Raw genomic sequence first — 13303 nt, 5'->3', positions numbered from 1 at the left:
CTACTAGCACCTGCCGGAGAGCATGGGTTTATTGGCTGCGATATACCAAAGTTATAGTTAAAGTCAAGTTAAAGTCATACCGAACGAAACAAATCGAAAATTCTAAAAGTAACATCAGGTGTCCCTCACGGGTCTGTGTTAGGACCTGCATTGTTTCCATGTTATATTAATGACATGACAAATTGTCTTAATGATAACACAATGGTTCGTTTATTTGCAGATGGGGGCTTATTATACTCTAAAATCTCGTGTCATGAGGACCAATAAAAATTAGATTTAGCACTAGAATAAATCACAAATTGGTGCAAGTGATAGAAAATGAAAATAAATTACGAAAGAACTGTTTATGCGCGAACAAATAGAAGAACAAGAAATGTGTTAAATTACAATTACAAGTTAGACGGTAAACCAATAAAACAAGTGAGCCACTTCAAGTATTTAGGCATTACGATATGAGATGACTTATCTTGGAAAAAACACATCACTAATTTATGTAATGCCGCAGAGGTTAAACTTTGGTCACTGCGACGGAGGCTTAAACTTCTCCCCGAGATGTTAAAGTAACTGCAAATCTGTCATTGGTATGTCCCGCGATAGAATATGCTAGCGTAATATTGGATCCGTATAAGAAGACGGAAGTAAATAAAATTGAAAAAATACAGAGGCGTGCAGCAACGTTTATTATGTCAAATTAGGTACACTGATTTTGTGACTGAGATGCTCACTCACGTAAACTTGCCCTAGCTTTCATTACGGCGAAAAGTGGCTAGGCTAAAATTTATTTATTTAATGAAACATAACCACTTCAATTTCCACACTCAAAGGTACTTACAAAAGAGAACGTCACGGATATCACGGTCCGTTAGGTCTAGCCATGAGGGCCAATATGTGCCCATAACAGCAAAATTTGACTCATTTAGGTATTTCTTCTTTCCTAAAACGATTCAAAATGGGAATGCGCTACCGCATAGTATTATTAAAGTTGATTATCTAGAACAGTTTGAAAATTTTGTACTGGCCTATTATTCTTCTATGTAACCATCCTCTCAGATTATTAGCTTTTTTTGTGCAATGATAAGCAGCATGTGCAACATGACATGATTGAAATGATCCTACGGGATATGATCCGGATCCTCGCTCACTACCTGCCTTAGGTAGATGTATTCCCTTACCACTTCCACTTCCTCGCTACCTATCGTAAACTACTGTTATCTTCCGAGACTGTTAAACATTACTTTAGTTTTCGGCGCTGTAATTTTTAGACCCACCCTTCTACTTTCCCTCTCCAGGTCAGTGAGCATTCATTGCAGTTGGTCTCCTGAGTTACTCAGCAAGGCAATATCATCACCGAATCTCAAGTTAATAAGGCATTCTCCATTAACTATTATCCCCAATTCTCCCCAATGCAGGTCCCTGATTACCTCCTGTAAACATGCTGTGAATAGCATTGGAGAGATCGGATCTCCCTCCTTGACGCCTTTCTTCATTGGAATTTTGTCGCTTCCTTTATGGCGGACTGCGGTGGCTGTGGAGCCACTATAAATATCTGTTAGTATCTTTATATATGCCTCGTCTACATCCTGATTTGGTAATGCCTTCATGACTGCTGAGGATTCGACAGAATCAAACGCTTTCTCGTAATCAATGAAAGCTATATGTGAGGGTTGGTTATATTCCGCACATTTCCATATCACCTGATTGATAGTGTGAATATGGTCTATTGTAGAGTAGCGTTTACGAAATCCTGCCTGGTCCTTTGGTTGACAGAAGTCTAAGGTGTTCCTGATTCTATTTGCGATTACCTTAGCAAATGTTTTGTAGGTAACGGAGAGTAAGCTGATCGGTCAATGATTTTTCAATTCTTGGCGTCCCCTTTCTTAGGAATTAGGATTATGTCATCGTTCTCCCAAGATTCCGCTACGCTCGAGTTCAGGAGGCATTGCGTTTACAGGGTGGTCAGTTTTTTTAGATTAACCTGCCCACCATCCTTCAACAAACCTGCTGTTACCTGAGCCTCCCCAGCTGCCTTCACCATTTGCATAGCTCCCAAGGCGTTTTTTACTTCTTCTGGCGTTACTTGTGGGATTTCGAATTCCTCTGGACTATTATCTGTTCCATTATCGTCTTGGGTGCCACTGGTACTGTATAAATCTCTATAGAACTCCTCAGCCACTTGAACTATCTCATCCATATTAGTAATGATATTGCCGGCTTTGTCTCTTAACGCATACATATGATTCTTGCCAATTCCTAGTTTTTTCTTCACTGCTTTTAGGCTTCCTCCGTACCTGAAAGCATGTTCAATTCTATCCATAACATACTTCCTTAAGTCAGCTGTCTTACGCGTGTTGATTAACTTGGAAAATTGTGCCAGTTCTATTCTAGCTGTAGGGTTAGAGTCTTTCATACTTTGACGTGTCTTGATCAGATCTTTCGTCTCCTGCGATAGCTTTCTGGTATCCTGTCTAACGGAGTTGCCACCGACTTCTATTGCACACTGCTTAATGAGGCCAACAAGATTGTCGTTCATTCCTTCAACACTAAGGTCCTCTTCCTGAGTTAAAGCCGAAGACCACTTCTGTAGCTTGATCTGGAATTCCTCTTTTTTGCCTCATACCGCTAAATAATTGATCGGCTTCTTATGTAACAGTTTCTTCCGTTCCCTCCTCATGTCTAGGCTAATTCGAGTTCTGGTCATCCTATGGTCAATGCAGCGCACTTGGCCGAGCACGTCAACATCTTGTATGATGCCAGGGTTTGCGCAGAGTGTAAAATCTATTTCATATCTAGTCTCGCCATTCGGGATCCTGCACGTTCACTTTCGGCTGTTCCGCTTGCGGAACAAGGTATTCATTATCCGCATATTATTCTGTTCTGCAAACTCTAGTAATAGCTCTCCCCTGCTATTCCTAGAGCCTATGCCATATTCCCCCACTGATTTGTCTCCAGCCTGCTTCTTGCCTACCCTGGCATTTAAGTCGCCCATCAGTATAGTGTATATTGTTTTAACTTTACCCATCGCAGATTCCACGTCTTCATAGAAGCTTTCGACTTCCTGGCCATCATTTAAAATACGCATTACGGTTATTTTAATGCGTATTTAAAATATGCTGTAAAATACGGTTTAAAAGATACGCATTCTTTTCTGAATGCTAAAAACAGAACGGTCGTTTTCTTAGAGCAATTGCTCTTGCAAAAGCTCCTTTTGCCAGAGAGGCAATGCCGCATAAGCAGTTGCTTGGAAAGAGAGTATCTATTGCTTCTTTGTATATGAGCAGCGAAGCTCGGAAATCTAGAATGTAGCCAACTAAATGCATTGCTGCTTAACATCCCTATCTCCTCTCTTTATTCCCTCCTCATCCGCAGAGTATGGCCTGCTGTAGATGTACGTTTGAAAGATATAAGAAAGGTGTAGTACTGGGAATGGCATAACATAACAGAAAATGATGCTGCTTATTTTTTTCTTTATTTGTCCATGCTGCGTTATCCTGATCAAATAACGTTGGGCATCATATCCGAAGCAGACAAATGAGTATCCCCTTCTTTTGTTCAAGTGTAACTATATAAGACATAAATCATGGAGCATGCCCACAGGGTAGGAGAATATTTATGTATATAAATCTGCAATATAGTTCTTCTTTCCTTGTGAAGAGAAAAAAATGCTCTACTGACAAATTATTCATTCACAATAAATGAAAACTTCAACGAAGGTTTGTAAGTTTTGAAAGTCTCAACAGCAACCTACTTTAATACACATACCACTCTATCGCCTAGCCATCAAGGCTACACGAGGTTTTGTTATGTTTTTTTGCATCAGACGTAATGCATTCCAATGCTAAATACCACTTTATTATCATCACCATATCCGCAGACTTATCATTCCTTATGCAAACATACATAGCAACATTTGCTAGTATTGTAACAATAATACGTCGATAACTCATATATTTGCACTCAATTAATATACATTTTAAATTTAGCGTATATTAACATCTGCTAGTAATAAATATCAAAATTTAGATATTCAGCATTACGTGAGATGGGGGGGGGGGCAAAAAATAAGTTTCTCTAGAAAGAAGCGAATATAGGTGTCACGGCTTGTCACCCTTTCGCCATCGCCGCGAAGTCGTCGATGAGGTATGCAAGCCGGTTGGTCGTTCCTTACTCAGGCGAACACAGTGAAGTGGTCAGAGTCGGGTGAAAGAAAAAAAATATATTTATTGACTTACAACGATGAACAATTTTTTTTAAAGTGACACAAGAACACTAACACGGATGCACTTATTATAGATCAATGATGAAGACAAAAGAAATACAACGAGCAATTAACAGCGGATATAAAAACCAACGCTGCACAAGAATGCACTTACCAGTAGTCCACTACAACAAAGTTCAAAAGAAAACAAAGGATGACATACGCATGACCGGGCAGCAGCAGAAATTCCATAAACGTCGATGGCAGAGCTTTCCCGAAAAACGCTGGCGAGCTGATCTTGTTGTGCCGGATGCGATTGCAGCGTTGGGTTCCCGGGAGTCAAGATCTGACGACTTACCTCGAGCAAGCAGAGCTAACTTGAGAGGAACTACCATGTTAGCTCTGCCCGAGTGGCCGGCAATACCCGTCTGGCTCACCGTTTCCTACTCCCACGACCTTTTGGCAGCCGTTGACCGGTGCTTCGCCGACTCGAGCAATGCCGCAGCCGCACAATGGCAAGAAAATGAAGTGATAAGAGGCATGAAAGGCAAAAGGAGCAGTTCTTACTTCACAGCGTACCCTTGGGGAATACTCACACACATATGAAAAGGACGGGTCTTAATATAGATACAGTAGTGAGCAAGAAGATATGGTATTCTTTATTTGGGTCCTGTATATAAGGTACTCATTATGATGGAGCTCTCTTATGCCATATCCTTAGCCTAGGGCAGTAATATCTTTTGCACGCCCTGTCATCGTACTTGAAAACCGTAATATGAATTGGCACTGAATATACGCGTGCGCTGGTGAGATAAACAGGAATGGAGGTTAGCCGAACAAAAATTTGTAGATGCTACTACAGGTGTTGATATAACAAGGAATCGAAGAACGAGAGAACACAAAAATATAGTAAAACACGTACGCATAAACTGGGACAATAACTCAGAAACGGTAGCACTGAGCATTTTGAAATGACCAAAGCAGAGCGCGGAGCTTTATGTCGCCGTCAATAACAAACATGTTATCTATTTCTGTAGTGCACTCTAAAAAACAGAGATGCATAACAATTACTTCAGTGACGGTGCCATAAGGGTTCACTTTTTTCCTTGTGCATTGCATGGTGTTCATTCCTGCCTCTTTCCGAGTTTTGGTACGAGTGGATGCATGTGCGTTTTTATGTGTGTGTTTTCTATCGCACTCTGATTTCTTGTACTACAATGTAGTAGAATGCCAAACCTGCGGTTCGGATAGCTCCCCTCCCCCAACTATCAATGTAATTTCTGTAACCAGGGTACACGTTGTTGCTGGTTGATATTACGGTTTGCTGGTGAAACATTATTAATTACGCAAATTATGTGCACATTGGGGTGGGCTGTGGCGAGTCAGTAATGTACGTTGGCAGCGCGTGCTCGATGTACTACTGCCCTAGTTAGTGGTATGGCATAACGCAGCACCAACAAACTCACTAGTTTATCTCCATGGAGCCAAATGTGAAATACCACATCATGTTTTCTACTAATGATTAAGCTTGAGTGGCAGATACTCCCAAAAAGGTTAAAATATGTGAACAGCTTTTCGAATAAAGGTATGCACGAACTGATTACTTAGAAACACAAGCGAAATAAAATTTTTATTAATCACCGCGGAATCGGCCTGTGTGAAGGAGAAGGTCGCCCCATAGACTCACGAGCAAAAGTGTCATCCTTCATTTTTGCAGTGGCAAATATTTTAGGAATACATTCGTTTCCAGGCGACTGCAAAGTAAGGACTGCAAATTTTGGTTACGTCAATACCAATTATTTATTTGTTAAGCAATATATTTCGAATATTACGTGCTTTTGTATTATCACTACTTTACAACTTCTACAATTGTTTTTTTCTCTCTTAGATGCACTAGTCAAATGCCACGGCGCGTTATAAGCTGCGGATGGACTCGTCGAGGTGGTCATTATCCGCGATGCTGTGAGTGGGTGCCGAAGCCCTGTTAGCACCTGGTGAAGACATATGCTATCCCAGTTCGCTAGTTGTTAAGAATATGTCTTTCTATGCTTGGTACCAGATAAGAAATGCTGTTCCTAAAAATATAATAAAATATGTTGAAAACTGGCTAAACTGTCAATGTTTTCGCGTGTCATTTATTGCAGAAGTGCATAATCTTTTTTAACAGTGCGTAGGAAAATAATGACTCCAGGCTTCCTTTCAACTCGCCCACGTCATTTTATGGGGTGCCAAGGAATACTAACCGGAACTACTTGCAGACAATGCCTTAGTTGTGCAGGCTAAAATAGATTTATTTTCTGCAATATAGAGTTGGGTGTGGACAAGTGCGAACATTACAATCACCCATTGTCTCCCATCATCCGAAATGACTGCAATAATCCTTTTCTTGTTCAAAAGATTTATAATTCACTTTTGCTAAGGGGTGACACTTGGTTTAGGCAAGTGTATTGTTTTTCTGACTTTTGTCTACTGCTCTTGAATGCCACTAGTCACCATATCATTTATTGGTAATGATGCTGGCCTACCTTGTAGCGGTTTTTTACTAATGTATTGTTCCCTTCGACTTCATTTTTCCTGTGCCGCCTTGTGCCTTGTAACCTTGTGCTTGCACTTTATTCACTGTTCTAATACCAATAGCATTATTTTTAGTTAGTTTATTATTGGTTTATTTTAGACTCAGGGTTTGCACATTACAGAGGGCAGGGGGATATTAGCGACAAAAATTGGCCTACTTCCACCGTTCTCAGCATATTCATCTATTCATGTAGCCTCTTACACTAACGCAGTGGCTAATTTGTCAGCCAGCTTTGGCCACTGGGTATGTGCTCTTGGACATGATGCGCCATGGTCATTCGGATCGTTGTCGTCATACCAGCTTCTAATATCCTACACGCACCATACCATCCTCGTCACGCCTTCTACAGGCAGGCCCAGCTCACTTTAGCCAGTGTTTAAAGATATGCCATGTAGCTTGACAGAACCAAGGTAATGTCGTTTGCTGTCGCTAGGAGATACTGAAATATTTTTTATTCCGCCTAAAGAGATCATTAGTCTTAATTATTTATCCTACTTCACAAATATTTTAATTAATGGCAAGTGTCAAGGAGGAAATAGTAGAGCAACATGAAAAACTCCCGATGCTGCCTTCTGTTGCTCAATAGATGCTAAATAAAACAGTTTTTTCGAGCGTGAAAGAATACACGCAGAACTGCCATGCGACTGGCCGCTCCAGTCACTTTGCGTGAATTCGCAGGTTTCTCTCACGCTCGAAAAAAATGTTTTTATGCTGCACGTATTTAGAAAACAAAAAGATGTATCAAATTTTCCATGTAGCGCTACGATTTTCGCATTGACACTTTTCGTCTGAATATAATATTTACGAAGTTGAGTGATTAAGACTAATTGCCTAATTCGGAAGAATTAAAAGAATAGTTGAAATATGCCCAAGCTACGGGAAACATTAGCTTTGTTATGCCCAGCGACGTGGAATCAGCAAATTTTTTAACTCTAATTAAAGTTAGTTCGGACAGCCTGCAATATATATATATATATATATATATATATATATATATATATATTGATAAGGATGCCCTTGAGAAAGAACATAGGCATTCCCTCAAACGCACAGCCCAACATTCTACTACGCCTTCTGTTTGACGTCCTAAGCACAGGCTTGAAATGCTCTCGATTATGCATATTAACGCTAGAAGCATTATAAACAAATTTCCTGACTTCCTGTCCCTTGTGTGTTCGCATTCCCCACATATTGTGGGCATTACGGAAACGTGGCTTCACAATGGCGTCCATGATTCTGAATTCACTCCCCCAGGCTACGTGGCGATACGAGCGGATCGACAGGATAGCAAAGGTGGAGGGGTCGCTCTTATCGTTCGATCTGACATGAAGTTCTCCGTTATGAAGGCGCCAGCAGAAATTGAATCTGTCAGGTACAAAATTTTTCTTAATGAACAGTCCATTGTAATCGGCATTCTTTATCGACCGCCATGTTCATCTGTCGATGTATTGCGCATCCTTAGTGATTATTTGAACATACAAACATTCAAACTGTCTAATCTTATTTTGATGGGCGATTTCAACACTCCAGGTATCCATTGGCCATCATTTACGTTTTCTGGTCAGGATACATCCATCTGACAAGAAGTGCTGAACATTTCCTTGTTCTTCGATCTAAAGCAAATTGTTAACGAAGCAACAAGAGGTGACTCGTTGCTTCACTTGGTCTTTCTCGGTTCAACTCTTTATCAGTTTGGTTTTGAATGTGATATTGTTGATGAAATTTCGGACCACAAGGCTGTGGTAGTTACTATTAACTGCCCTGTTATCGCGCCGCTGTCGGCTTTCACTACATTTCCTGATTTGGCTCGCGCTGACGATATTGCTACCACCGATTTTCTTGCTTCTTCTTTCGATGCATTCGACACGATTAGTCACATGGGTGACATCAACGCACTAGTCAGCAAATTCGAAAGTATTGTCAGTTACTGCATGAACGTTTTGTTCCGCTAAAAACGAAAAAAAGAACCTCAAAGTACCCTGAATGACACGTGATATCCTTCACGTATCACGCCGCGTTGGACGCCTCAGGCGCGTGAAGCGTTTATCAGACTCCTATAGTGCTATCAGGTTTCGTAGGGCAAAGGAAGAACTGCGAGTACTTACGAAATCGGCAAAAGATCGTTTCTTCAATGTCCAGTTAGGAAATCTTCTAAAAACTAATCCTCGCAAATTTTGGCGCTCTGTCTTGCCAACAGAGTCTACATCGGCATCTATAATCATCAGTGATGAAACAACTAATGATCCGTTAATAATAGCTGATGCTTTTAATGCCTACTTTAAATCTGTCATTTCATCAGATACCCACGAAGTTCCATCCTTTGACCCTCCTAAAGTGACAACTCCGATTACTGATATCATGATTAATGAGCATGGTGTACTGAACCTAATACTAAAGTTAGACACTAAAAAATCAACCGGTCCTGGTGGTATACCGAATTCTTTTCTCGTTCATTATATATATATATATAGCTGGGCAGGTCATGTAAAGTGCAGAATAGATAACCGGTGGATTATTAGAGTTGCAGAATGGGCGCCAAGAGAAGGGATCGCGAGTCGACGACCGCAGAATACTAGGTGGGATGGTGAAATTAAGAAATGCGCAGGCGCTAATTGGCATCGGTTGGAGGAGGGCAGCGTAATTGGACATCGCAAGGAGAGGCCTTGTCCTTCAGTGGATATAAAATAGGCTGATGAAGATTATATATATATATATATATATATATATATATATATATATATATATATATATATATATATATATATATATATATATATATATATAATCTTCATCAGCCTATTTTATATCCACTGAAGGACAAGGCCTCTCCTTGCGATGTCCGATTACGCTGTGCGTCGTATGCCTTCGAGCCCTTTTTTATTGTTCTCTAAATTTCCTTCTCATGATCAGGGTTCCCTGTGGGTTATCGACCTTGATAAACGTATTCATTCACAGACTCTAGAGCCTCACTGGAAACTCCTGTTCCCTTGTCCGGCTATTCAACATTTTCTTTGTGTTCTCGATGATATTCTTCAACCCCACTATTACGCTCTCTCTTTTAGGGTCCTCAATCATTCGTTGTAACTCGTTTCCAGTGTTGCTGAAGACACCAATGTCATCTGCAAACCGAAGGTTGCTGATGTATTCGCCGCTGATCCTTACTCCTGAGCCTTCCCGGTTTAATGGCTAGAATACTTCTTCGAAGGATGCAGTGAGTAGTATTGGAGAGATTGTGCCTCCTTGTCTGACCATTTTCTTCATAGGTATCTTTCTACTTTCCTTGCGGATAATTAAGGCAGCTATGGGATCTCTAGATATTTTCCAAGATATTTACGTAAACCTCCTGTGCTCGTCGACTACGTAATTTCTCTATCACTGTTGCTATCTCTAATTAATCAAGTTCCGTTTCGAAATCTATGGAAGTCATACAGAGAGACTGATTGTACTCTGGCGATTTCTCGATTACCTCGTAGATGAGAAGGATGTGATCTGTCAGGAAGGGATGTGATCTCTTCCTGAAACCAGCCTGTTCTCTTTGTTGGTTGAAGTCGTGTTCCCCTTATTTAATTGAAAATTACCTGGGTGAATATTTTATTAATTACTGAAAGTAAGCTGATGAGCCTGTAACCTTTCAATTATTTAAGGCTACTTTTTTGCGGAATAGCATAATTATCGCATTCGTCCAGTTCTCTGGCACCCTTGAAGCAGGGCCGAAAGGTTTTAGCTTTTCAAGCATAATGTCTCGCCTGCTTTGGTTAAGTCGACTGTTATTCTATGTTCTTCTGCCACTTTTGCACGTTTCATGCATTGCAAGTCCCATCTAACTTTATCGCTAGTTATATAAGGAGCCTCTGTATCCTGTTCATTACCAACGCGGTAGTGACTGTGATGAACACACTAGCGAAACTGTAAATACAAAACGATATATTTATTGCGCCAGCTTGTGGCCTCAGAAATAGGCTGTACTCAAAGAACGCCGACAGCGGCGAGCACAGTCGGTGGGAATTCTCTTCTTCGGTGACATGTGGCAGCATAGCGTGGAGAGTCGTCATCGGGTTCCTGCCATAAACCAGCTTCAATGGCGTGATCTGTGTTTCCTTGCACCGCCGTGTTGTAAGCGAAGGTTACGTACGGTAAGACGGTATCCCAGGTCTTGTGCTCGAGGGCGACGTACATTGCTAGCATGTCGGCGAGGGTCTTGTTCACGTACTCCGTAAGACCTTTCGTCTGCGGATGGTAGACAGTCGTCCACGTATGGCTTGACTGGCTGTGTTCCAGAATGGCTTCGGTGACGTCTGCTGTAAAGGCCGTTCCTCTGTCGCTGACAAGGAATTCTGGAGTGCCAAGTCGCAGCAGAATACTCTCCACGAAGCGTTTAGCCATTTCGGCTGCGCTACCTTTCGGTAGAGCTTTCGTTGCAGCGAAGCGGATGAAGTCACCACGACAATCCACTTATTTCCATTTGTTCACGTTGGAAAGGGTCCCAACAAGATCATCCCGATCTGCTGCTATTGTGGGCAAGGAGGCTCAATCAGCTCTAGTAATCCCGTTGGTCTTGTTGGTGGTGTCTTGCGTGGCTGACAGTCTTTGCTTGCTAATAATATCTTTCCTGTATCCTCGATAGCATCGCCGAGAGTATCCGAGGTGCACAGCGGTCGGAACAACATATAGGGCGTGCAGTACATTTGGACGCAGCTCTGAAGGATCAGCAAGAAGGTAGTTGGCGTTGACTGGCGAGAAGTTCTTCTTTACGAGTACGTTGTTTTTAATGCTCGCTTAAATGCCCAGGGAAAACGTCGGTGTGCCATACCGAATACTCGACGAGGTTTTTTTGGTTCCGCGTCTGTTCGTTGCTTGAGGGCGACGTACATTGCTTGCATGTCGGCGAGGGTCTTGTTCACGTACTCCGTAAGACCTTTCGTCTGCGGGTGGTAGACAGTCGTCCTCGTATGGCTTGACTGGCTGTGTTCCAGAATGGTTTCAGTGACGTCCGCTGTAAAGGCCCTTCCTCTGTCGCTGATAAGGACGTCTGGAGTGCCAAGTCGCAGCAGGATGCTCTCCACGAAGCGTTTAGCCATTTCGGCTGCGCTACCTTTCGGCAGAGCTTTCGTTGCAGCGAAGCGGATGAAGTCACCACGACAATCCACTTATTTCCGGTTGTTCACGTTGGAAAGGGTCCCGACAAGATCATCCCGATCTGCTCAAATTGTCGGCAAGGAGGCTCAATAAGCTCTAGTAATCCCGTTGGTCTTGTTGGTGGTGTCTTGCGTGGCTGACAGTCTTTGCTTGCTAATAATACCTTTCCTGTATCCTCGATAGCATCGCCGAGAGAATCCGAGGTGCACAGCGGTCGGATCGTCATATAGGGCGTGCAGTACATTTCGACGCAGCTTTGAAGGATCAGCAAGAAGGTAGTTGGCGTTCACTGGCGAGAAGTTCTTTACGAGTACGTTGTTTTTAATGCTCGCTTAAATGCGCAGGGAAAACGTCGGTGTTCCCTTCCAAGTACTCGACAAGGTTTTTTGGTTCCACGTCTGTTCGTTTCTGTTCAGTGAAACCTTCCGCGCTTATTATTGCATGGAAGGCGTCGTCATCTTGCGGTGGCGGGTCAATTGGCGCCAGTGATAGGTAATCCGCATCGGAGTGTTTTTGTCCGAACCTGTAGGTTACAGTGATGTCATATTCTTGGTGTATGAGGCCCCACCGCGTTATCACTCCTGAAGGTTCCTTTAAATTCACTACCCAACCAGCGTGATAGTCGTTGACGACCTTGAAGGGCCTGCCATCTAGGTATGGGAGAAATTTTGCTGTAGCCCAATTAATGGCGAGGTACTCCTTTTCGTTCGTAGGATAATTGTCTTCCACTTGTGAGAGCGACCCGGTAGCGTAAGCTATGACTCTTTCAAGTCCGTCTTTTCTCTGGACTAGGACGGTACCGAGGTCTAAGCTACTGACGTCAGCGTGGATTTCTGTGTCGGCGTCCTCGTCAAAGTGTGCAAGTACCGGTGGCGACTGCATCCGTATTGGAGTTCTTGAAACGCTTCGGCCACCAGCGTTTCCCACTATAATTTGACATCATATTTATGCGGATATGACAGCGGGTCAGCGATGCGTAAAAAGTCCTGTAGTAGTCATACCTGTCAAGGAATCTACCTACTACCTTTTTGTCGATGGCCTGTCGGAACGTATTGATGGCAGCTGTCTTGTGCGGATCCGGGTGGACTCCAGATTTGCTGATGACGTAGCCCACGAACAGAAACTCATCGTAAGCGAAGCGGAACTTTTCTGGCTTCAGAGTGAGCCCTGACGACTTGATGGCCTCTAGTACTGTCACAAGCCGCCTAAGGTGATCGTTTAAATTTCTGGCGAAAAGGACGACGTCATCCAACTAAATAAAACTGGTCCGCCACTTCAATCCTGCTACTCCCGTGTCCATTAAGCGCTGGAACGTTGCAGGTGCCGAGCACAGTCCCACAGGCATGACCTTGAAGTTGTAGAGGCTGTCTGGCGTGATGAAGGTGGTCTTTTCGCCA

At 42.6% G+C, this 13303-nt stretch overlaps 1 long non-coding RNA gene across 1 annotated transcript in view; it reads left to right on the top strand.

Annotated features, from left to right (window-relative positions):
• The window catches only part of LOC142591105 (uncharacterized), a 44483-nt gene extending 38186 nt beyond the window's left edge, over positions 1 to 6297 (top strand). The window contains exon 5 of the long non-coding RNA XR_012830339.1: positions 6084 to 6297. This is a non-coding gene — a long non-coding RNA (uncharacterized LOC142591105). The remainder of the gene's footprint in view (positions 1 to 6083) is intronic.
• The last annotated feature ends 7006 nt before the right edge of the window (positions 6298 to 13303 follow it).

Source organism: Dermacentor variabilis, chromosome 8 (assembly GCF_050947875.1).
Source record: "Dermacentor variabilis isolate Ectoservices chromosome 8, ASM5094787v1, whole genome shotgun sequence".
NCBI lineage: Eukaryota > Metazoa > Arthropoda > Arachnida > Ixodida > Ixodidae > Dermacentor > Dermacentor variabilis.
Note: the sequence above shows the minus strand (reverse complement) of the source record. Positions and strands in the feature narration are given on the sequence as shown.